Consider the following 25,344-nt stretch of genomic DNA (forward strand, 5'->3'; position numbering starts at 1 on the left):
ACGAGGCCCGAGTCGTGTTAGGGCCCCCGTGGGGGTCCAGGGCAGCCCCGGCCTTGGCACAGTTACTTACAGTTGCCCCGCTGGATAGTGGGCAACTGCAACACAAGGCATATTTGGTTATTTCTAGAGCCTGGGCATGGCTCTATCAGGGGGCCAGTTAGCAGAGAAGCCCCAGAGTGAGGGCCCAGAGGCACGGTAGTGCCAGTGCTTGTTTGTGGGCCTAATTCCCCCAGCTGCCCCGTGTGACAGAGGGCAGCTGCAATGTTGCACCATTCTTCTACAGGGGGCACAGTGAATGCCCGTGCCCCTGTTGGTGATCTTCCAGCTGCCCAACAATTAGTGGGCAGCTGCCACGTTTAGGCCAAACTCTTGCGCATTTTTGCTTTGGCTGCCTAGGCAGCGCGCCCTGACTATTTTGGACAAAGTGCATTTGAGCCCCACCGTAGACCAGTTGGCCTGGGGGTCAGTAACTTTGGTGAATCTGTGCAAGGTGATTGGTATTATGTTGGTAATTACCTGATGCCTAATGTGATTTTTGCGTAATGGCTTTATGCCTGTGATACCTCTAACTGTGTTTTTATGATTAGGAGGTTGTTTTGCCTAGTATAGTTTATGCTAATCAGTTTATGTTTCACCACGTGACCTATGCCTAAGGTGATTAGTATTGTGTAATGTGTTCCTACCTTTTACCAGTGGTTACTGGTGGTGTTCTACAATTGTTATTTTGGGCTACAGTTATTCTAGGTTCTAAATCTACTGTTTCTACTAAGTGCTGATTCTGACAGTGGCCCACATAGCCCTGTCATGTGTAAATAATCCCCTGTAAATACTGCCCAGTGCCAGTTGGCACAGTGTATCTGTGTGATTATGATCTAATGTGTTTATGGTAATACAAAGGCTATTTTTATATATAACCTTGTGTGGTTCCTTTTTGTGGTGTGCCTAGTGTGTTGCTGCTGTGTGTGTGTGTTGCGCAAACGCTTTACACATTGCCTCCGGGATAAGCCTTACTGCTCGTGCCAAGCTACCAAGGGGGTGAGCAGGGGTTATCTTGGTGTGTAACTCCTTTCCCTGACTAGAGTGGTGGTCTCTGCCTGGCTTTGGTGCAAGCCTTAGCCAACCAGAGACCCCATTTCTAACACCCGCCTCTGCTGTCTTTTTAGCTACGGTCACACTACAGAATAACGTATACATACAGGTAGAAAATCACAGTTTGTTCGGAAAAATGCTATTTTTCAAAGAATGAGGGAGAAATGTATCCCAGGCTCTAGCTCGGAGCATTTGTCTGGCTGGTTACAGTGTGGCGCTACAAGACTTTGGGATTAGTGCACACCAGTTTTATTATGTTAGACATTTCGAATTGTGCTCTTCATTCTCAATTAACTGGAATTGGTGAAAGAAAAAGTGTACAGAAACACACGTTATAATAAAAATAAAATCCCTTCTTTCATAGGCTATGCCTTCCTATTAATCCGTCATACATTCTACTCCTGAAGTGCTTGTACTGCAGTGCCTGGGCCACAGCAAAGTCTGCAGAATGCTAGCTACATCCCTGGCAGGACCTGTTATAGTGCTGGTGGCACCCAGTGCGACAATCTTTGTTGGTGCACCCTCCTGCAAAACAATGGGGGCTCCCTGCAGAATGAGATGAAGGGGCCCTGAATCTCCCACATCTCACAGATGTACATTGGCCTTGGGCTGTATGGGAGCCTCTTGAATGCTTGGGGTTCACTTGAAGGGTTGGGCCCCCTTACACTTCAAGGGATGCAGAGGCCTCCATTACACCCCTTCACCAAGGACCTCCCTCTGCAGATATTCCCTCACTATCAACCTCCAATGATGCCCCTCATCTCTATATAGCCATTTTTATTATGGCCTGAAAATTCAAGGCGCGCAAACCACTCAGAAGTCTTTGCCTTTAATCCTATTTTATATTTCAAAATGCTGCATAGTCCTCAGGTATGGCTCCTCGACAAAAGCAGAATGCAGTACCCTAGGCTGATGCACTAGAAGGCACACCACATGTTGTGACTACACAGGGGCCCATTGTCGTTCTGTATGTGATAATCAGCGGCAGACAGAATAACAATGGGCCAGTCCAAAGTCTGTGCGAGGTTGGGGTGGGGAAGCTGCAGCTTCTACATTTGTAAAGAGAAGTGTGAGCTGGCAAGATAGTGAAAACTTTTAAGCTCTTGGGGATTCTCGCAGGGGAACATCATAGCTTGCAGAAATCCCCAAAATTATGGACAAAAGGCATTCGCAAAGGAATGATGATGGACAACTGATGTGATGACAAAATAACAGATGGTCCGTGAAATTTACGGATGGTTGGTCACCCTATTCCAAGGCCTGCAGCTGCTCTCCCTGTTCACCTGTAAGCTCGCCCACCTCAACTCCACACAAACTGTAAAATAAAAATCTCCTTACCCACTCCACTGGCTTGCCTCCTCCGGCCCGCCTCGTTCTTCAATCTGTTGGCTCTGGTGGTTTCTGCAGCAATTGAAGACTCCAGTACAATCCAGACGCTGCTCTCATGCTGTTGAAAGTGTTAGCAGCATGACAGCAGGATTGGCTGGACAGCAGGATTGGCTAGAGCGAGCTGCCTTGACACTCCAGCAGGCACAGGGGCCTGTGCCTGCTCTCCACCTAGCGATCACAAGACAGCCAGCCAAAGACGCCTGTGCAGTGTAAACTGGTGGAGTGAGCACCACTAACCTATTGCCAGCCAGCAGCAGCGACCCTCCCTCCCCCCCCCCCGAAAATGGCTGGATGTGGTAAGGGAAAAATAAAATGGTAATAAATTCATTTAATAATGCAGCAGGTGCTGATGCACTGTGAAGGGGTCCTGAGGGTCCCCCTGCACCTCAGTTATGACCATGATTTCATTCCAAACTGGGATTTGGAGTGGCTCACTGTCTTTGCTCACATTAGGGTCAATGGCTCCCTTTGTATGCCACTACAGGCACAGTCTTAAGATCTGACAGGTCAACAAATATGTTCAACAGATGCAAATAGTGCAAGAGCTAGTCAGCCCAATAACTCGCTCATAATGCGATATGTCACTTAAAGACCATTTTGGCAGGAGAACCTATCACAAAGTTTGCTGTAAAACTTTTTTTGCAACATGGTTATTCCAAACCGTAATACAAAAAATCATAATAATAAACATAGATAAGTCAGGATGACCCTAAAAAATAAGGAAATGCATGCAAATTATTCAACCGCTAAGACGATGCTATCAATTTTTAATTTTGCATTAATTATCGCTGCAGAGCCCTAAAGTACAAACTTTAAAGAATGGGTTAGTGACTGTCAGCAGGTTAAAATTATATAATTCCTCAATTATTAATAAAATTTGAGCATAGAGAGAGTCATTACACCAATTTCAATGAACCGCACGACACAATCGCAAATTTTATTTTAAGGCCTTTCATTCAATATGCAAATACATTATTATCTGCTCTGACTCCAGATCTGGCAAAAAATGCTTTTGAACATTAATTGTCTTAAATTTGAGAAGCCTCGTTACAATGTGAGGAGAGGTGGTCATTATTATTTGTCTAAATTACGAAGTTTATATTTTGGGTCACCTTGCAAGGAGACGCAGGGCAACACAAAACCTAGAATGAGATTTAAAAAGTCACGCAAGCCCACCTTGTGTGGCCCTGTATTACTTGTTAAATCTAGAGTAATGCAATGCAGTGCAAGCTGAGAGAGGCTTTCCATGGGTGGACCATGGGTGTTCCCAGACATCCGCCCATGAATTTGGATGCATTCCCAGATTTACCATGAGTGGTGGACCGGGAAATGCGCCAAATGCTACGTCTTCCCAGGAGAGGTGTAATGAGGAGAAATATCTTTATATCTCGTTGTATTGACCTCATTCTATGTGCGCTGCATTTTGCAGTACAAGCAGAAAGAGGAAAACGTCTCAAATCATTAGTTTTGTGTAGGAAGGTGTCCCTTCCTGCACAAAAACAATCCTACCAGTGTAGACACTAGCCAGCCAAAAGTATGCCAAAGCAAGGAGAAAGCAGGAAGGCACCATATCTTGATAGATATGGCACAGTCCTGTTCTCTCCTTTTCACGCAGCACAGCAAGGTTTCTTGCTGCGTTGCATTGTGTTGCATTGCATTACATTGTGTGAAAAAATTATAAATATGGCCTGAACGACTAGCTATAATTTATTCAGAACAGTGCATTAACTCAGTAGGTATTCACTTGCAGCCATGCCTTGAACCTCTTTTAAAAATTCTCCAGCATCATCTATATGGGATTTGATTGTAAAACACTAGTTCGACAATAAATTGGATAGCAGGATCTGCAAAACAGATACAAATAAAGGCAAGTGGATGCTTCCTCTGGAACACATAAAACCAGTTTAATTTTGAGGGCCGTTGAATCTTAACCGCATTCATGTGTCCCCGATGAAGTATTCACTCACATTTTTTGTATCAGGTTTGCAGATCTTCTTATCGAATTTATTTATTATTACTAGTGTTTCTCAATCAAATCCCATCTAGTTCTCTAACTCAGAGTTGTTCAAATGCTATGATCCCTGGAAAGGTGGAGTCAAAGAGTGAGTCACACTACTAGCAGTTGCACTCTATGGTGGGCTTGATCTCGAGTGTCAGAAAGTTGAAGACCCGGGCCTAAGCAAAAGCTATGACAAGGTCTTGTACTGGCTGCAATTACTTCTTGTCACTGTGGTTAAGAGTGAGCTCAACAACTAAGCTTAGCTTAGCTTACACTCAGCCTCAATTTGGATGGTCTCTGAAGCTTGAGGATTAAGGGCCAGATGTAGGTCAGTCGGTAACGGCCGAAAATCGGTATTTTCGGCCGTTACCGAGCGGTATTCAAGAATTGGTATGTAGGGGTATTATTTTACAGAATCAGTAAATTTACCGATTCGGTAAATTTACCGATTCTGTAAAATACCGAATCGGTATTTATACCGATTCGGTAATTCCCAGATGTAGGTGGGACTCTTCTGAGTCCCAAAGGCCCTACAAATTCGGTATTTTAACACACAATCCAATTGGGTGTTAAAATACCGAATTGGGTGTTAAAATACCGAATTCAGGTGTGCCACATGGCGCACATGCCTATTTTTGGGGTGCCAGAGGGTGTCAAAGTGACACCCCCTGCACCCTTGCCAAATTCGGTATTTACCGATTCTGTAATTACAGAATCGGTATTGCCCATTGATTCCTATGGGCTTCAAGGCCCATAGGAATCAATGGGCAATACCGATTCGGTATTTACAGATTTTGGTAAATACCGAATCTTAAAGATTCGGTATTTACAGAATCTGTAATACCTACATCTCCCCCCTTCATATTTACCGACTCTTAAATACCGAATCGGTAAAATTCGGTATTTAAGAGTCGGTAAATATGAATTCCCTACATCTGGCCCTAAATGTTTTAAAGATGAGTTCCAAATCCACCGTACAAGCTGCAAGTTTCTTTGGGCCTAGGTTTACTGAACAGAGCCCCATTAGCAACCCCTCAGAGTAGTCTCCTCTGGGAATAGGCACTTATCAGTACACATACTCTTCTGCAGGACAGGACTGGTGAACCAAAGCAGCCCTGGCGAAAATTGTCAAACCAGCCCCACTCCCTTTATCTCTGTAGGGAATCTCTATATTTCATCCATCCATCCATTCTCTCTCTCTCTTATCTTTTACTCTCTTTTGAAGCCTTTCCGTGTTGGCTGCAAATAACCTGGAGAGCTGAGGAAAGTGACAGAGACACCAAGAGTGCCCCCTGCCCTCAAACCGGAGAACGACCTTACCAACGCGGTTGTTACACCGCAATAGCTTTACAGCGCTGTCATTACAGCGCAAGTCGTTACAACGACTTGCGCTGGATGGCGCTCTACACTAAGGAATAGTATGGAGAATACCTTAGGATCGGGAGAAGCTGCAGCAGTACCAATGGCTATCGCTCCCAAGCTACTGAATTATCAGGGAAACTACGGAACCGTGGATACCCTGAACACATCCTCAAAAAAAGTTATAAGCGAGCAAGGAATCAGCACTATGATACACTGTTGGAAAACAAGCCCAGGAACAAAGAGGAAATCCCGCTGATATGCGTGATAACGTACATTACAGCCTCAAATGCAGCCACGAAAGCCATCAAAAAACATTGGAAGATCCTTGAAACTGGGCGCACCCCCACAATTTTTAATGTATTGCTGGTAATGCGTAATTGCACCTAGAAACCCGAATAGGAAGCATCATTATGCTTAATTATTCGCCCACGGGGCCTCCAACTGCATGTGCCGGTAACAACTCAAGCAGTCACATTTTAAGGGCATTTGCGGTTGCACAGGATCACTTGTATTTTCGGACTATGCACTAGACAAAATATGTCTATTTGTCATGTCTTGTGTATGTGTTTTTTCAATGTCCCTTTTTCCTTACAGATCTACTTACGCATTCAGAAGTGCTGCAGGCGTGATTTTTCCAAACCGTGAGTAATCCGGTTCTTTACGAGGGCATAGGTTAGGGTGCACCTTAGCGAGTGCATACCACCATGGTCCCTGGTCCTGAGGAAAGCCTCGCAATTGGCACACAGAGACTGAAACATGTGGACCTAATGTTTACATTCTGGATGTGGCTGATCAATTTATTCAGTCGCAATGTCCACCACACGCTTTTTAATCTAGTCTTACTACCCTACCATTAAAATGTTTTAGGAATAGTAAAGACTATTTTAACCTCACTTACTGCACCATCACTTGCACTCAACACACAATAATCCTGCTCCACTGTAATCAGGAGCTGAAGTACACAGAGAGGCATTCGGCCTCTCTGTTGGGGTCCTATGATGAAGCATGTCACCAACTAGAAAAAACGTACAAACATTCTGTGATTTGTTGTTTGTGACTTTGTTTATGTTATTTCTTGTGTGTATATGTCATTTGACAAACAAACATGTGCCTTGGACACTATGTTTGGGGCCAACTGTTTACTGGCTGTATGTGTTTTTTTGCAAAAACAAACCTGATGTGACATTATGTTTTGGGCCGTCTACACAAACATTATGCTTGTTGCGTCTTTTCAAAAAAATGTTTTTAATGCATCTCGTTATGTCTATATCTGTCATTTTGTTTGTATATTTCTGTATATTTGTCAGTCTTTTATAATTGTGTCAGCCCTGATGAAGTTCCTGTGGCACTCGGGAACGAAACGCGTTGGCTGTGTGCCGGTGTTCTTTTCAAAGAATTCAATAAAAAGAAGAACTTTAGAAGTATTTACTTGTCCTGACTTCTATGTAGTGCACCTTCCTTTGGTCGTTATGTCACCAACTAGGTTGGTGAGTGAGGACCCTTTTTAAAAACATGAGTGATCCCTGTTTATAGCCTTTGACATTCTGGCTTCACTCTTTCGTTGTTTATTGCATATTCCTGGGGAATAGGAGTGGAGACAAAGAAGTTCCCTCTCTCTCTCTTTGTTTAGATATATGATTTACTATTCCAACACCTTTCCTACTGTTCCACACACTGGTGTTGGAATAGTAAATAATACTATTCCTAAGTCCAGCGCCTCTAGCACAAGTCATTGTAATGACTTGCATTGTGACGAACGCGATGTAAACTACCACGTTGTGAATGTATGCGATGTAATGTCCAGGGAGCCCCCTCAGGACAGTACCCTGGCCGGAGAGCTCCTGAATGACTCTGGAAGGAAGGGGACCTCGATGTACTTTGCAGTGGGACCCTATTTGGGTCTGTTCTATTGTACTGTAAAATGTCATCTACTGTTGCCCATTCCTTTGTAGTTGAATTTTCCCACCCCTGTGACAGTGTTGGAAACCAAGGTGCAGCAAGGTCCTTTATCTTGGCTAATCCAAGACAAGATGTCTGTTGCACAGTTTCGTTTAGAAATATAATCTGCTGTGGAATGAGGCGTGCTCTAAATAGCGCTTCTGTTCCCTGAACATGCCAGTCCCTAGAACCCCATACTGATTTTAAGTCTATCATGTCTTTCCATAGGTCAAACCCCTGTTCAGACAGTTGGGCAATAAAGGAAGCAGAGTAAATCTGTTTGGTGTTAGTCAGCAACATTGTCTGTGCCGACGATGGTGTAACCTTATAATAATATGAGGTCAAGTCTGTGGTGTTAAAACCTGAAAAGTATGCACATTTCTGTGCAAAGGTATGCAAACTACTCGTTGACGGTGTAAAGCAATGCTCCCACTGATGGTATTCAAAACCATTTCTAGGTGAAATAGATTTGTACAGGAAGTAGTGACCATAATGTTGGTAACAGTAGAATGCGTCATAGTCTGAATTATCTTCCAACATTTCAGTATTAGGAAATTATGCAGTTTTTTCTAAATCAGACAACATGTTATTAACAGTTTCAGTGTCCCAATTATCAGAAAATTTACAGGAGGTAATGATATCACTTAATGAAATTTTAAATAAATGAGGAATTTCTAAAAGTTCTGTTGGACCGAATATATCGAAATCAACCTTGTCCCATACTATACCATCCGGTATAGGTACTGCTGTAATGTTCACTGATGACAAGTCTCTTTGTTCACAGTGTGATGATTGATGTGGCTTTAAATTCAAGTTGACTTTTTGGGCTTGAGCGCTCTGCAGAAGGTATCTTCCATTATTAAGAATGCTAAATGTTATAAGAAAGTTATTTATTTGTTTCTTTAATGTTTTTTTGGCTGGCGTCGTTTCAGGTTCACTTGAATCCAAAGTAAACTTATCAAAGTTAATGAAATAGCCAGAAGCAGTTTGATCAATTGTTGGAATTGCATCGGGATTTGTTGAAATTGTGTTTTGCTCTCGTTGAGGCCTGTTCATGCAGACATCTGTATTTGGTCTAATTGCAACTTGGGTGTTGCTTTGAGTTTGATTTTGAAGTTCGGGTTCAAGGGGAACGAGTTCCATAGCATTGTTGCTTAGTACTTCATTCCGTACAGGTGGCTCTTCAAACGTGATGAGTCTTTCTGTTTGAACTTCTTTGATTATAGTGAGAGGGGGGTGTCTGCTGCTGTGGAGTCCACGAGGCCTACTGTTCAGTATCGCCCACATAGTGTGGTTTGATTAAGTCAATTGAGACAAATCTTTTCTCCTTTTTTCTGGCAAGAGGTGGCAAAAGTACCATTCTTGTTCCTTATACTGCTAGGACCGGCACATGTGTTATGTAGGATGGCCCGAATTCCTTCTTGTCCGCTATGTTTTCTCTGACCAGATCCCTTACTTTTGGGATCCAGACAGGTCTTGCCGTGACTGCCTTGACTTCCTCAGTGGCGGTCTGTTTGGAAAGGACATTACTTTGTCTTGTCCTGGATTAATTTAGATCCTGAAAACAGCCAAACAATCATGGATTTCAAATGGTTTCCCATCTGCCACTGCGCCTTCACAATCAACATCAGGTACCAACATTCTCGTCCCAAATAGGACCTCATATGGAGTGACACCCCCTAGAGAACTTCTTGGCTCGTTGTGAAGTCCTCTCTGAACCCCATATAAGTGATTGACCCGCCCTTGCCTAATACCCTAGCTTTTAAAGATTGCTGTAAGTCCTGGTTTTTCCTATCCACTACCGAATTTCACTCAGGATGGTACGGAGAGGAGTACCGCAATGCTACGCCCATACTTTCAATGTCCTCTTTGTAAGCCCGAGAGCTAAATGCCGGACCATGGTCAGAATGTAACGTGCCAACTGCGTAGGTCCCTATAAAGACTCACAAATCTTTTATAATAGTTAGAACGTCAGCCGAGCGCTGGGGCCAAACCTATAGGAATCTAGAGCATGAATCCACTGCAACTAAGGTACATTTTTTAGCCCCATCAGATTTTAAGGTGCCGCAGTGGTCCAAGTACACACATGCAAGAGGTTTGTCTGATTTTAACAGTGATGTCTGTGCCGGGCGTGTTATGGTGGACCCCTATATCTGCAGGCAGATGTCACATTTTAAGACATAGTTTTTAGTTTGTTTTGTTAGTCCTTGCCACCAGTAGCGCTTTTTCAGTAAAGAAATAGGTACTGCTGCTGAGCTGCCCTTGCATGAAGCAATGACAGCAACCATAATATCACCATCCATTCTCGTTTTAGAATGAGTGATTACAGCTACGGAAGCCGTGCGTACAGCTCCCTTTGCGGCTTCATCAGCCAATGAATTCCCTTCAACATGAAGGCCATCACGCTGATGACTCAATGTATGGATCATGTGAGCCCGTGGTAGTTCGTTTTTCAACTCACCTACCTTTTCCCATACCAGTTTTTGCTTAATTGTGCGACCTTTCACATCTTTAAACCCGTTTAGTTGCTAATGGTATAAGTACTCATTGTACGACTGTACACAGTAAAAGGAATCCCACTCAATTAGTGTGGGGAATACGTGATCCTTATTTACGAGTGCCAGTATGAGCACTTTTAGTTCTGCCAATTGAGCCATGCAGTCTCCTTGATATTGCGTTTTAGTACAACTTGGATGGAACTTTCCATCCTGCATGCGACCTTTCGATAGCACATGCTGCGCTGTATTATTGCTTACTCCCTATGGCCGGTTGAGCAGATCCATCAGTGTAAATAATATATTCATAGTGATCTAGAGGCAATAGTTCATTTGGTAGATGATATTCTTGTTCGTATTGCAGGAATGCTTGTGTTTTTAGACTTGGATCAAATCTCTATTCAAATTCCATTGCTGTAGGAGAATTAGCCAATTGTATTCATCTCAGATGTAAGGTTTTTGCATTTGGAATGCTAGCCTTTGTAACAGCCTCTAAGGCTGGTACTGGGGTGACAATATTTATGCGACTCCCCTGTGCCAGTGCTCTTTCTCTTGCTGCAGTAGTTTGAACTGCTGTCAGGATTTTTACTGTTGAAGTGAAACACATTTCTGCGTTTGTGTACAGGAGTGATTTGTATGCAATTGGTACTGTTTCTCCTTCATTGAAGGTTAAGTAGGTGTACCCGCATTGACGTGCTAAAACACGGATCACCAAGTTGCATACATTTATGCTTGTCTGTAAGTGTTTGGGAAGCAATCATGTCTTCTTGTAATGAACATAGGATATGGGAATGTTCCTGTGTCCAATGTTTGACTTAAAAGGTCATGTTTTATTAAGTCGTAGAAAGGTTTTACTCTTTCTGCGTAATCCAAAATGTATGTTCTGCCAAAATTTAGGAATCCCAGTATTGACTGTAAATTTGTTTATGTTTTTGGAGTTTGGCACAGCGCACACTTTTCTAAAAAAGTTTGCTGCCAGGCTTTTTCCTTCACTTGAAACTCGTATCCTAAAAACCGGACACTGAGGTGGGCTATCTTTGAATTTGTAGCCCTCAGAGGCAAACCCCATAATATTAGTGCTCACCCTGGTCAAGTGCCTCATTAAGTCATCGTCTGTCAGATAAATATCATCCACATAGGACAATGCTTCCTCATCACATTTTTGCAGTAACTCGGTTAATCTTGCAGAGAATACCCCCTGGGCTGTTCTTATACGCTTGGGGGATTCGACAAAATTGCAGCTGTGACCCTAATGCTGAGAATGTGGTCAAATACCTGCTTTCAGGCGGTACATTTTGGCAAAAAAATCCATTTGAGATATCAAGTGTAGTTTTGTATTTTTTCCGCACAATGTTATTCATTAATGCGGCACTGTGTGCGTTTTGGACAGCGAATGTCTTTGTGCAAGTGTTTAAATGTCTGTTATCTAAAACTAGACATTATGAATTATCTGGTTTTGATACGGGAAACAAAGGATTGTTCATTGGTGAGTTGCAATTTTCGTTCACCCCTTGGTATTCAAGTTGATCCAAGATCTCCCTGACTGTTTTTTTAGCTTCTTGCTTTATAAGGTATTGCCTCTGAGCATTTGGTGAAACTTTTAACGGGATCACATGGTGGTTTGAGTGAGTCCTCATCCCATGCGGCGTGGTTTTTACACAATGCTGGAGCTAGGGCTACTGCCCACTCCTGTGCATATGCATGTTTAAGATGTATGGGAACGAGATCAGAAAATACAGGAAAAATTAGGTTTTCTCCCCTAGGGTACTCCATGAGGCACAGGGTTAGACTGATTTGCATATGGCTATGTCTGAACTGGGGTGGCTGAGTGGACTAAAGAATGGTGATGGATTAAACCCAGATCAATTGACTGGGGGTGAGTGTTTGATTTGCTCAAACGCTCCGTCCATCATCCCCTTTTGTATCGCTTTGTTCGCCCTACGTGTGGCAGGGTATGCACAGACGTGAGTCCTTTGCTCACCTGGCCACTGGATTCAAGATAGCCTGGCTGATGAGGATTATGAATCCGAAACCGGTCCCAGGATGCTTGTTTCCGGTCCATGGAAGACATGGCTTGGCAGTTCGGGCTGGACTGTTCCCATGAGGCACAGGGTCAGACTGATTTGCATATAGCCATGTCTGAAATGGGGTGGCTGAGTGGGATAAAGAATGGTGATGGATTAAACCCAGATCAGTTGACTGGGGGTGAGTATTTGATTTGCTCAAACGCTCCGTCCATCATCCCCTTTTGTATCGCTTTGTTCGCCCTAAGTGTGGCAGGGTATGCTCAGACGTGAGTCCCTTGCTCACTTGGCCACTGGATTCAAGATAGCCTGGCTGATGAGGATTATGAATCCGAAACCGGTCCCAGGATGCTTGTTTCCGGTCCATGGAAGACATGGCTTGGCAGTTCGGGCTGGACTGTTTCCATGAGGCGCAGGGTCAGAGTGATTTGCATATGGCCATGTCTGAAATGGGGTGGCTGAGTGGGCTACAGAATGGTGATGGATTAAACCCAGATCAGTTGACTGGGGTAGAGTGTTTGATTTGCTCAAACGCTCCTTCCATCATCCCCTTTTGTATCGCTTTGTTCGCCCTAAGTGAGGCAGGGTATGCTCAGACGTGAGTCCCTTGCTCACTTGGCCACTGGATTCAAGATAGCCTGGCTGATGAGGATTATGAATCCGAAACCGGTCCCAGGATGCTTGTTTCCGGTCCATGGAAGACATGGCTTGGCAGTTCGGGCTGGACTGTTCCCATGAGGCACAGGGTCAGACTGATTTGCATATGGCCATGTCTGAAATGGGGTGGCTGAGTGGGCTAAAGAATGGTGATGGATTAAGCCCATATCAGTTGACTGGGGGTGAGTGTTTGATTTGCTCAAACGCTCCGTCCATCATCCCCTTTTGTATCATACAAATTCAGGCACACATTCAGAAATGTAACAGGAAACAAGCATGGTAAAATGCTTAGGTAGTAAGGCAGCTGGGTCTGGTGTCCGGGGAAGGGGAAATATTAGAAAGAGGTTTTGCAATGATCAGTACACCAGTTAAGATGACAGCAAAGGAACAGTGGTTGGAAAAATAGCCGAATAGGTGGGTTCCACAAATGTGGAAAGGTTCACAAATGGCTTTAGGATTCTATATGAAGACCCGCGGTTGAGGAACTGGGTGAAGTTCATAAACAAGTTTATTTAAACCATACCTATTACACGTATGAAAACAGATTGCTTTTTAGCCTTTAAAACACAGAGTAGGTACAATTTAAAACACACTCACATTATATAGTTGTTTATTTTATGACAAGGAAACAGTTTAAAATAGCATTTACAATTTCAAAGTCTTTATCGCTTTTTCTAAAAGTCCCAATGGAATAGTCACATCTAAAAATAACACATTTATCATAAGAAATTGTGTGGCTTCACGTGTCTAAGTGTCATTTGTGGAGAAGTGTGGCTCAATGATTAGAGCGGCAGACCCTGATGCAGAGGTCTAGCCTGGGACCAGGGTTCAATTCTCAAAAATTCCACGGACCTGATAATTCTCGCCTCGGTGCCTATTCCAATCATGGAGTCCCACTCTGCAACTCTGGGCAATCGCTTGCTTAATCTCCACAACGGCCCTCACAACGCTAAGGATGACTGGCCTCCACCTTGGGGGGTGCCCAGGAGTGGACACCTCACAGGGAAAGCCAGGATGGGTTCCACAGCGGTATTCGTACAAGCGCCTTGAGACCCTTGCGGGTGAGTAGTGCGCTATACAAGTTTCAATTTACAATTTATTTAAACAGTAGTTTTAGTGTGCTATTTTACTAATATCATGCAATCTAGCACTATATGCTCAGAGGCACATTTATAATTTAACATTTACTAGCAGTGTCTAATATTTTGTTTTTATTTAAACGCTGCAGATGGTACAGTATAAAAGGGATTTAAACCAAATATACATTTTTAAATGTCTTTTCTGGTATTGGCATTTGCTTGAACAGTTATGAATTAGAACGTCCTTGTTTCATCCCATCAGGTGCTAATCAGAGAAAGTGAAAACTTGTTTTTCGAATAATTAATATCTCTAGTTTCTATTTTTAGATGTTGGGAGAGATAAATACTTCAATTCGCATTTGGAATAAGAGAAGGGAACCAGAAATGTATTTACATCTTTCATATACTGTTTCCCAAGTGAACATAGCTGCCTATGTGCAATTTGAGCACTGAAGCCCTCACTGTTAATCATTTCTTACAAGCAATTTATAGAGATTTTATTCTGTTCAACTTGCAAGAGGCTATTAAAATATTGCAACGTATGAACAGCTGCTTTGCCACAACGTGCAATTAGGTGCAGTTCTGATCTCACCACTGCATGATAGCTGATGAAAGAAATGAAAATAAACACTTACAAACACGACTCTCTACTTGGTCCCATTTAATCTTCAGTTCCAACATTAGAAGTTCTGATCCATATAGTACTTTTTTAGGGGACCTTTTAGCTGGAAACCATGACTTAAAGGGGATAATGAGTATCCTTTGTAATTGTTGTTAAATTTGTGGATGCTGTGATTAGTTGTTAATGCTCAAAGTAAGAAACAGTCAGTGTGCGTTGTCGATATTTTTGAAAAGCCATCCATAAATGCTTATACTCTCTGACCTCATTGATTTTCTATCCTCTAAAGTCCATACACGTTTATTCAACTGTGAACCTAAGTTGTGACTTTTGTCTTATTATATTTATATGTAAGCATATATATGCATTCTATTCACCTGTATTCCAAATTACCGTCCATTACGACTAAGGGCCTGATTTAGAACTTGGTGCACTGGTTATTCCGTCACAAAAATTATGGGTATCATAACCACTGACATATACATCCCATTATATCCTATGGGATTTATATTTCGGCGGATGGGAAATCCGTCACTGCTGTGATGAAGTAACCCGTCGCCAAGATCCAAATCAGGCCGTTGGTCATTCACATACAATAATCAATAGATGTGAATTCCATCTACCTTGTCTTGGGAATAATTTTACTGCTAAAAATAGTCCAGCAAGTTCTACAAATATTGGAATGAAAGGGTTGGTAGTATGACATAAGCTTGTCTTAAACTTGTATTTACTTGGATCTTTATTGTCAGGATTCTACCCTCTCCAGTTTGAAGTGTGTATTTCTCTTGAAACTGATAATAATCTGTGGAGACAGTCTCTTCTGACATAAGCTTTATTTGTCCAAGAGGTGAAATGCTGCTCTAAAACAACAATGAGAAGGGACAAGGGGAACCCATTAGATCGCTCGGGACCATGGGTAGCAAGTATTCAACAAAACAACAAGTGGTCCTGAGCATACGAAAATAGGGAAAACCATTTAGATATATATAGATCACAATGGAACTCTATATAGTTCAAGGTTCCTTGACCAGCCGGCCAAAGAATATTTATTGGTTCAATAAATTTATAATCTCAAAGATACAACAAATAACCCGAGAATCACGGGTTACAAAGGGGCACAGTCCTGTGCCTTGCACGGAGGAGAAGAGTGGGAGAGTAGAGGTAAGTGAAGAAAATTAATCAGGCAAACAGTGTGAGCTTGCAGGTCACTGGTATAAGTTATACATTTAGCAGTGTATCCTGGAGTCATTCATACAGCCAATAGTATCAAGGAAGTACATGTATGAACTACTCTAAGGTCGACGTTTCGATCCCCAGCTCGGGTATCATGGGATCATCATCAGGACAAGTGACATAATTTTGCCTGAACACAGTTATATAACACACCTGTTTTTCGGAAAATCAGAAAGGGAGAAAGCAAAGAGACATATGTACAGTCATTATTTATGCAGTCAAGGCTCACATTATTACTACAGACTTTGCATTCGGAAACGCGGTGGTAGGTGGTAGGTGTTGCCGTGAGGTGTGACTGTTCCATGCCCAGATTTTCGAAGTCATGCTATTTTTTTAAAAAGAAGATTTAAAAATTTTTTGGGTGAAAAGTCATCCATTATTGGTGTTGGGGGTACTGACTAGACTTGTGAGTGAAGGTGATTTTTAAAAACAATCGTGGGGAGTCGTGCAATTTTCGATACCTGTGACAGTGAGAATTAAGACGTGTTTGTGGGGGCCGCGGAATCTAAGGGCTCATGCAGCTTGACAGAATGGACCTACCAAGGTGGTGGCTTGGCATGGACTTGTCTTCAAATGAGATAATTTAATGGGTCCGCCAGGTACTTCTGTTGGCAATAATTGAGGTTAGGAAACGTGAACAGACCGGGTGGGTAGAAAATATATCATTCGAGCCATTATTTACCTTAAGAGGTAAACCGTTCCAAGGGTTGTAATGGATTCTGTGTTGGTGCTGGGATTGATGGAGCCCAATCTAAATTAGCACACTTCTACGAGGTGTCGGTCACTCGATTCTGTATTCGTGCTGGGATTGATGCAGCCCGATCTAAAATAGACGTTAACGTTACTAATTACGCTTTATTTGCACGCTGTTCATGGTGTCACGGTGGGGAGCTGCCAGCGTTTACCTTTAGGGTTGGGTGAGATGAAACCGCTCGAGCTGGTCTTGAAAATGATCAATCTGGGACATCTATGACATTATTTTACTGTGGAGTAAATAAGGGCTAGGTTCAGTACAATGTACTAGTCAATTCAGGGAGTGTGTGGTAACATGCAACTAAAGTTACCGTAGTCTGTTGGTGACTATAAGAGTTTTGCAAAAGGTCCGTTTCCGAGGATGAAACTGCAAGCTGATATCCTTGAGGGTACCTCGGTAGGAAAAAACAAGGATTAATTAATTATTTCGGGGTGGGTGAAAGTGAAGTGGACCGGAACTCCTTGCCAGTTACACTATAGTACCGGTTACCTTAGCGGCTGGGTCGGCGTCCTACAGCGTCTCGAAATAAGCGCTGAGTCTGGAAAGGCGGCCAGAAGAATAACTAGTCCGCTGTAATTAGACAGGGGGAAACGCCTGTAAATTAAGCATTTTGCGGGGGTTATGGCATTCGATAGTGCACCAAACGGGACTACAGGAGCTTACCGGTGAGGGAGAAGTACTCCGAGGCGTCGGTTTCTCAAGCTGCTCGCAGTGGAACGCTGGCTCGGGAAATGCTCCCTGGTTATTGGATGTAATGGAAGTCACGTGATTGGGGAAGGAAAGTCCTCGCGCGCTGTGGTTGGATTGCTGTGCGCCATGTGACGGGGGAGAACATCGAGCCCATGTCCGCTTCCTGATGGAAACGCGGTGGACATTTTGGGCTGGGGTGGTGCTCGGGGAGAGCTGGGAGTTGATTCGGGGGGCGAGTTGAGGATTGGTTCATGAATTACGGTCCAGTTTGGTGGAGCCGGTGGCTGTGTGGGATGTGAAATATAATTTAAATTTGAGTGCCTTAGGAGAGTGCTCAATTAGTGATCATTGGTGGGTCAGCATTTTTACAAGAAAAATTAAACATCAAATTTCAGTATTTACAAGAAGGAAGTTGTACTACACAGTATATACAAAAAATGTTTTTGAATATCATTGGTTCAGGTCCAAAGTCAATTGTTTTTCAGAATGACAGAGGTTCAGGGCCAGTGTCAGGTATTTGAGGGCACTCTACAGCAAAGTTGTCCAGTCCTCACTTCTATTCAGCCCTGTGTGGATGGTGTCGAATTGAATGATTGTCTTGAGCTCCTCGCGATTGAGGAGTTGCGCCAGGTTACCCCCTCTTTGTGGGAGTTTCACTGTCTTCAGTACTGTCCATTTGATATCATCCACTGTGTGTTGCAATTCGGAGTAATGTTCAACTAGCGGTGCGTTTGGAGTCCCGCAGCGTATCCGGCTTCTGTGCTGGCCAATGCGAGTTTTTATTTTCTGAGTTGTCTGGCCGACGTACATTTTTGGGCAAGGACATAGGATGGCATAAATTACATTTTGACTGTTGCAATTGGTGAAGCTTTTCATTGTCCATGTCACATTGTTATGGCTGAAGTTCCTTGCCTCAATAGTGAATTCACACATCGTGCAACAACCACACTTAACGTGCCCAAGAATAGGGGGAAGGCCCCAGTTGGCCTCAATTGTGGTGGGCGGGTTAGAGGCTGGTAATGCTGCTCTTACCAGATGGTCTCTTAGATTTTTGCTTTTCTTAAAAGCAAAAAGTGGCCTCTCTAAATGAATTGGGCCCGCATTTAAGGTTGGCCAATGCTTGAGGATCGATTGCCGGATTTTATTGGAGACAGGGGAGAAGGTGGTAACACACGCTATCCTTTCAGGTTTGTCCCTTATTTTAGGTGTTAAGAGGACTTCCCGGGGGCAGTACCAGGCTCTTTTGGTGGCTGTTTTGATCAATCTCTTGGGGTAACCACGTGCTCTTAGTTTGTTCGACAGCACGTCGGCTTCCCTGAAATAATCTTCTTTAACTGAGCAATTTCTTCTGATTCGCAGAAACTGGGAATATGGTAGAGAGTCTTTTAATGCCCTAGGGTGATTGCTTTGGTAACTCAAAAGTGTGTTTCGTTCCGTGGGTTTACGGAAAAGGCGTGTCAATAGTTCATTGTCATGATGGAAGATGGTAAGATCTAGGAAAGCTATCTGATCTTTATCATGAGTCAAAGTGAAATTCAGACCCGCACAGTTGTTATTTAACCAGTGGTTACAGGAATGCAAGGAGGGTATGTCATGGTTCCATATGAGGAAAATGTCGTCTATATAGCGACGCCATGAGCAAATCCCTGTATAGAATGGATTGCTTTCTGTCAGAATGTTGCCAGTCTCCAGGGCGTCCATGAATAGGATTGCCAGGTTGGGGGCAAAAATAGCCCCCATAGAGGTCCCCTTTACTTGTTGGTAGTAAACATTGTCAAACATGAAGTAATTTCTAGTGAGGCAAAGTTCTAGAAGCTGCAAGATGAAAATCGAGGGAACCCTGTGGGGACGCGGACGTGAGTCTAGGATTTTTTGGATGACCAGTAGAGCCGCGGTTTGTGGTATATTTGTATAAAGCGATTCCACGTCCATTGTGCATAGGGTATGGATGGTGGGATCAAAGGGGTGATGCTCCACTAAGTTGATCATCTGCATACTGTCCCTTACGTAGCAGATAGTGGACGGTACAAATTCCTTTATAAAGAAGTCAACATATGAGCCCAGGGGCTCTAGAATTGATCCGCAGGCAGATACTATGGGTCTGCCTGGGGGACTGTTGATACTTTTGTGAACTTTGGGGAGAGTATAGATAACTGGCTGGCGGGGACTTTTGACATTAAGAAATAGGTGTTCTTTCTTGCTCAGGAAACCCTGGGACACTGCGTCCGTTGTGATCTTAAGTATTGCTTCTTGTATATTTTTGGTAGGGTTACCGGGTAGCCTATGATAATGGTCTGTGTTACCGAGCTGCCGTAAAATCTCCAGTTTGTAAGTATCGACATCTTGGAGGACAATTCCTCCGCCCTTGTCGGCACTTTTGATTACAAGCCGGGGATTGTCTTTAAGTGATTTAATTGCGTCTTTCTCTTCCCTTGAAATGTTGTAAGGTACATACAATTTTTTGTTTTCAATGGCACACAGGTCTTTGTGTACCAGTTTTCAAAAGTCCTAACCTCCGCAGGGATCATACTGGCAGATGGGAGGAATCGGGAGGGTGGACTGAATGGGGTGTTGGCCTTGGTGGAGGGTGTAATTGGAAAAAGGCTTTCAGACGGACTTGTCTAAAAAACCTCAGGAGCTCAGTTTGTAACTCCATAAAGTCAGGGCGGATGGTGGGTACAAAGGAGAGACCTTTCTTTAGTAAGTCCATCTCAGTGTTCTGTAGTAGATGGTTGGATAGATTGAAGATTGGTATTAAATCAGATGTGCTCGTTGGGGAGGGGGAAGGAGAACCAGAGGAACAAGTGTGGCTTACCACTGATAAAAATTGTTCCTGGTCCTGCGCTCCCCGGGTGGGTTGACCCATCTTTGCGATTTTTTGACTCTGCCTCTTTGAGGAGTGCTTGGTTGGCCTCTCGATAAAAAATTATTCTGTGCTCCACCGCCACGTCTTGAGTTGCTGCCCCCTTCTCCCGGGTCTGAATTGTCAGAGGATTCTTCTGAGGTCTCAGAGAAGCCAACTATATTTTGACGCCTATTGTACCTGCCCCAGGGTCTGCTATTAGGATTAAATTGGGGTCTGTTCAAATAGAAATCTTTCTGAAGGTAAGGGTAAGTGTTCTCCACGTTATAGTTTTTTATATCCTTCTTTATTTTATTTGACTTTTTATTTTGCTCAATACGATGGAATTCTGCCACCGTCTTTTCTACCTGCTCTAGTAGTTTTTTACAGTCTGCGGTGAGGTCAGAGTCATTGATTTGTTTCAATAGGTCACTGATTTCGGTTTCTAGCGTTTTGAGAGTTTCTGAGGCTATATCAATTCCTAACGCTAACCAATGTCTGGAACATGTAGTTCCTATGTAGCTAAAGTTAGAGATATATTTGGGGTTGTCTGTGAAGATCCCCGGGATATTACGGACTTGTAGACCTACTGGGATTACATCCGCTTTAAGATAATCTGTCAACATAAGAACCATGAGTTGTAAACGTACTTGCTTCTTTTTTAGTTTTTCTAATTGCTCAGGTAAAGAAGAGTTGGTGGTTGTTGGTACATCAGGGGTATCAGAAAGTAAGGAAGGGCCCGAACATAGTTGTTGGAGGTATTCTGCAGTGTACAAGGGAGCATGAGCTGACATATCTATTTAAAGTAAAAAGGGTGTGAAAGATAACGATAGTAGTGAGAAGAGCACTAGGGTGCCCGCCCTCGTGTAACGAGGACTAAGGTTTCAAGAAACCCCTGCAATCATGCGATTGCGCTTAAGTCATTGAGAAGGGACAAGGGGAACCCATTAGATCGCTCGGGACCATGGGTAGCAAGTATTCAACAAAACAACAAGTGGTCCTGAGCATACGAAAATAGGGAAAACCATTTAGATATATATAGATCACAATGGAACTCTATATAGTTCAAGGTTCCTTGACCAGCCGGCCAAAGAATATTTATTGGTTCAATAAATTTATAATCTCAAAGATACAACAAATAACCCGAGAATCACGGGTTACAAAGGGGCACAGTCCTGTGCCTTGCACGGAGGAGAAGAGTGGGAGAGTAGAGGTAAGTGAAGAAAATTAATCAGGCAAACAGTGTGAGCTTGCAGGTCACTGGTATAAGTTATACATTTAGCAGTGTATCCTGGAGTCATTCATACAGCCAATAGTATCAAGGAAGTACATGTATGAACTACTCTAAGGTCGACGTTTTGATCCCCAGCTCGGGTATCATGAGATCATCATCAGGACAAGTGACATAATTTTGCCTGAACACAGTTATATAACACACCTGTTTTTCGGAAAATCAGAAAGGGAGAAAGCAAAGAGACATATGTACAGTCATTATTTATGCAGTCAAGGCTCACATTATTACTACAGACTTTGCATTCGGAAACGCGGTGGTAGGTGGTAGGTGTTGCCGTGAGGTGTGACTGTTCCATGCCCAGATTTTCGAAGTCATGCTATTTTTTTTAAAAGAAGATTTAAAAAAAAATTTGGTGAAAAGTCATCCATTATTGGTGTTGGGGGTACTGACTAGACTTGTGAGTGAAGGTGATTTTTAAAAACAATCGTGGGGAGTCGTGCAATTTTCGATACCTGTGACAGTGAGAATTAAGACGTGTTTGTGGGGGCCGCGGAATCTAAGGGCTCATGCAGCTTGACAGAATGGACCTACCAAGGTGGTGGCTTGGCATGGACTTGTCTTCAAATGAGATAATTTAATGGGTCCGCCAGGTACTTCTGTTGGCAATAATTGAGGTTAGGAAACGTGAACAGACCGGGTGGGTAGAAAATATATCATTCGAGCCATTATTTACCTTAAGAGGTAAACCGTTCCAAGGGTTGTAATGGATTCTGTGTTGGTGCTGGGATTGATGGAGCCCAATCTAAATTAGCACACTTCTACGAGGTGTCGGTCACTCGATTCTGTATTGGTGCTGGGATTGATGCAGCCCGATCTAAAATAGACGTTAACGTTACTAATTACGCTTTATTTGCACGCTGTTCATGGTGTCACGGTGGGGAGCTGCCAGCGTTTACCTTTAGGGTTGGGTGAGATGAAACCGCTCGAGCTGGTCTTGAAAATGATCAATCTGGGACATCTATGACATTATTTTACTGTGGAGTAAATAAGGGCTAGGTTCAGTACAATGTACTAGTCAATTCAGGGAGTGTGTGGTAACATGCAACTAAAGTTACCGTAGTCTGTTGGTGACTATAAGAGTTTTGCAAAAGGTCCGTTTCCGAGGATGAAACTGCAAGCTGATATGCTTGAGGGTACCTCGGTAGGAAAAAACAAGGATTAATTAATTATTTCGGGGTGGGTGAAAGTGAAGTGGACCGGAACTCCTTGCCAGTTACACTATAGTACCGGTTACCTTAGCGGCTGGGTCGGCGTCCTACAGCGTCTCGAAATAAGCGCTGAGTCTGGAAAGGCGGCCAGAAGAATAACTAGTCCGCTGTAATTAGACAGGGGGAAACGCCTGTAAATTAAGCATTTTGCGGGGGTTATGGCATTCGATAGTGCACCAAACGGGACTACAGGAGCTTACCGGTGAGCGAGAAGTACTCCGAGGCGTCGGTTTCTCAAGCTGCTCGCAGTGGAACGCTGGCTCGGGAAATGCTCCCTGGTTATTGGATGTAATGGAAGTCACGTGATTGGGGAAGGAAAGTCCTCGCGCGCTGTGGTTGGATTGCTGTGCGCCATGTGACGGGGGAGAACATCGAGCCCATGTCCGCTTCCTGATGGAAACGCGGTGGACATTTTGGGCTGGGGTGGTGCTCGGGGAGAGCTGGGAGTTGATTCCGGGGGCGAGTTGAGGATTGGTTCATGAATTACGGTCCAGTTTGGAGGAGCCGGTGGCTGTGTGGGATGTGAAATATAATTTAAATTTGAGTGCCTTAGGAGAGTGCTCAATTAGTGATCATTGGTGGGTCAGCATTTTTACAAGAAAAATTAAACATCAAATTTCAGTATTTACAAGAAGGAAGTTGTACTACACAGTATATACAAAAAATGTTTTTGAATATCATTGGTTCAGGTCCAAAGTCAATTGTTTTTCAGAATGACAGAGGTTCAGGGCCAGTGTCAGGTATTTGAGGGCACTCTACAGCAAAGTTGTCCAGTCCTCACTTCTATTCAGCCCTGTGTGGATGGTGTCGAATTGAATGATTGTCTTGAGCTCCTCGCGATTGAGGAGTTGCGCCAGGTTACCCCCTCTTTGTGGGAGTTTCACTGTCTTCAGTACTGTCCATTTGATATTGATCCAGCGGGCTATAGAAAATATATCATAAACTACGCTACCCAACTTCATAACCTATAAACAAAATTCTATACTAAATATGGACCCATTTATGAACCTGATATATTTTGGGCCTACTGAATCAGGTGGTCAGAATAAATCTATATACACATTATCTACAATCTATATACATATTTATACATTTGCAGAAAGAATATTGTCATTTGAATAAAACCAAACCTTTTAAACGACCACCATAGGCGACGTGATCTAGCTAATGGTAACCTATACTTCTGAATAACCAAGACCAGCTTGTTTGTCAAAAGTAAGATTTTATTTTCTAAATTATGGTATATACGTTGAAAGTTTTATAAATGAAATTTATTTGCAATAAAGCAAGCATGATGGTAAGAAATAAGAGGAAAATACAATTTAAGCAATTGAATCAAATTTAAAGAAAATATATAAAGTTAAGCATTTTTAAAACCTATTTCCCTAACTGAGCTAAATAGACAGAAATTAAAGTAAAATTCTTTGAGGATTCTTACGTGCTCCACGCAAAGTCCAGCAGCACATCACCCTCATCGGAAAGTCAGAAAGCAGCAGCCAGCCCAACCCTAAGGGCTTGACTTTTTATACCTTTCTACGCTAACTAAACTAGCAAAGGAAAGTTTTCAGAAATCCTCGACGTCCCATTGGCTGAGAGTGACAAGTGACATGTCACCCGATTCTCAAAAAGTTCCACAAAATCATGTCTTACAAAGACCATTGTCTCTTCCACGTGAAGCCAGAAGCTTCCTGCGATTGCAACTTTGTATTAAGTCATCCTCGCAGCTTCCATAGACATTCAGTACAACTTCCGCGGATGCCAAGTTAAGGACTGACAAAATGTTCACTTTCGACCTTGGCCATGTCCGACAGAATGATGTCAGCTCATCAGTTTTTGCTTTGTGAATGCAGCTTCAATAATCGTTTTAATTCAGAATGGGCGTCTCGTGACTTTCTGCAGAATTATAGGTTAGCTCTTTTTCTGCGGCTCAAATGACTAGGCCCAAAAGCAGGCAACTTATGTTTTCTAGTATAAAACAAACACAAGAAAAAGTATTAATGTAAGAAATAAAGTATATTCTGTATCCACCCCATGGTTTACTAATTAATTAACCCACCCGATTAATCAAAATGTTACCTAGCCATTGCAAACAAATAAAGCAGCGTTTATATTTACCAGTCTCCGTTTTTCTATGAGACCCATATGCACCTAGAATAGTAGAAATGACATCACACAGACAAGGAAAAGCAAAACAAGCACATGCTTCTTTTAAGTTTGCAGCAGTTAGTAATGACAAAAACGAAAACAATAAATTATTTTATTATTTTGCACGAACAAAAAGATGCAACAAATATGCACGTTTATGAGCACACATGTTAGTCCCCCCACGTGTAAAGTTTAATCTAAGTTGTATTAGCACGACATATCACAAATCATTAATAATTTTATTCATGTTATGGAAATGTGACTTTGCGAGTTTAAACAAAATTTTGTTTTCTATCTCGCTCCATCAACTCCCTCATCTGGTGATTAACAAATCACAACACCAGCACTCAAAATTTTGGTAAATTAAATTTTTAAGAAATCGATTCAAATTCATTTGTATTAGAAAAACTTAAAAGTCTGTTTCAGCATAATCTTTGCAATTAACATGACGCTCTCTATGTAACTCCTGTAACTCGATCTCCCTTTCCTCTTCTTTTCTGAGTTTATAGATTCTCTTCTTTTCTCTC

This window comes from Lissotriton helveticus, chromosome 11 (genome assembly GCF_964261635.1).
Source record: "Lissotriton helveticus chromosome 11, aLisHel1.1, whole genome shotgun sequence".
NCBI lineage: Eukaryota > Metazoa > Chordata > Amphibia > Caudata > Salamandridae > Lissotriton > Lissotriton helveticus.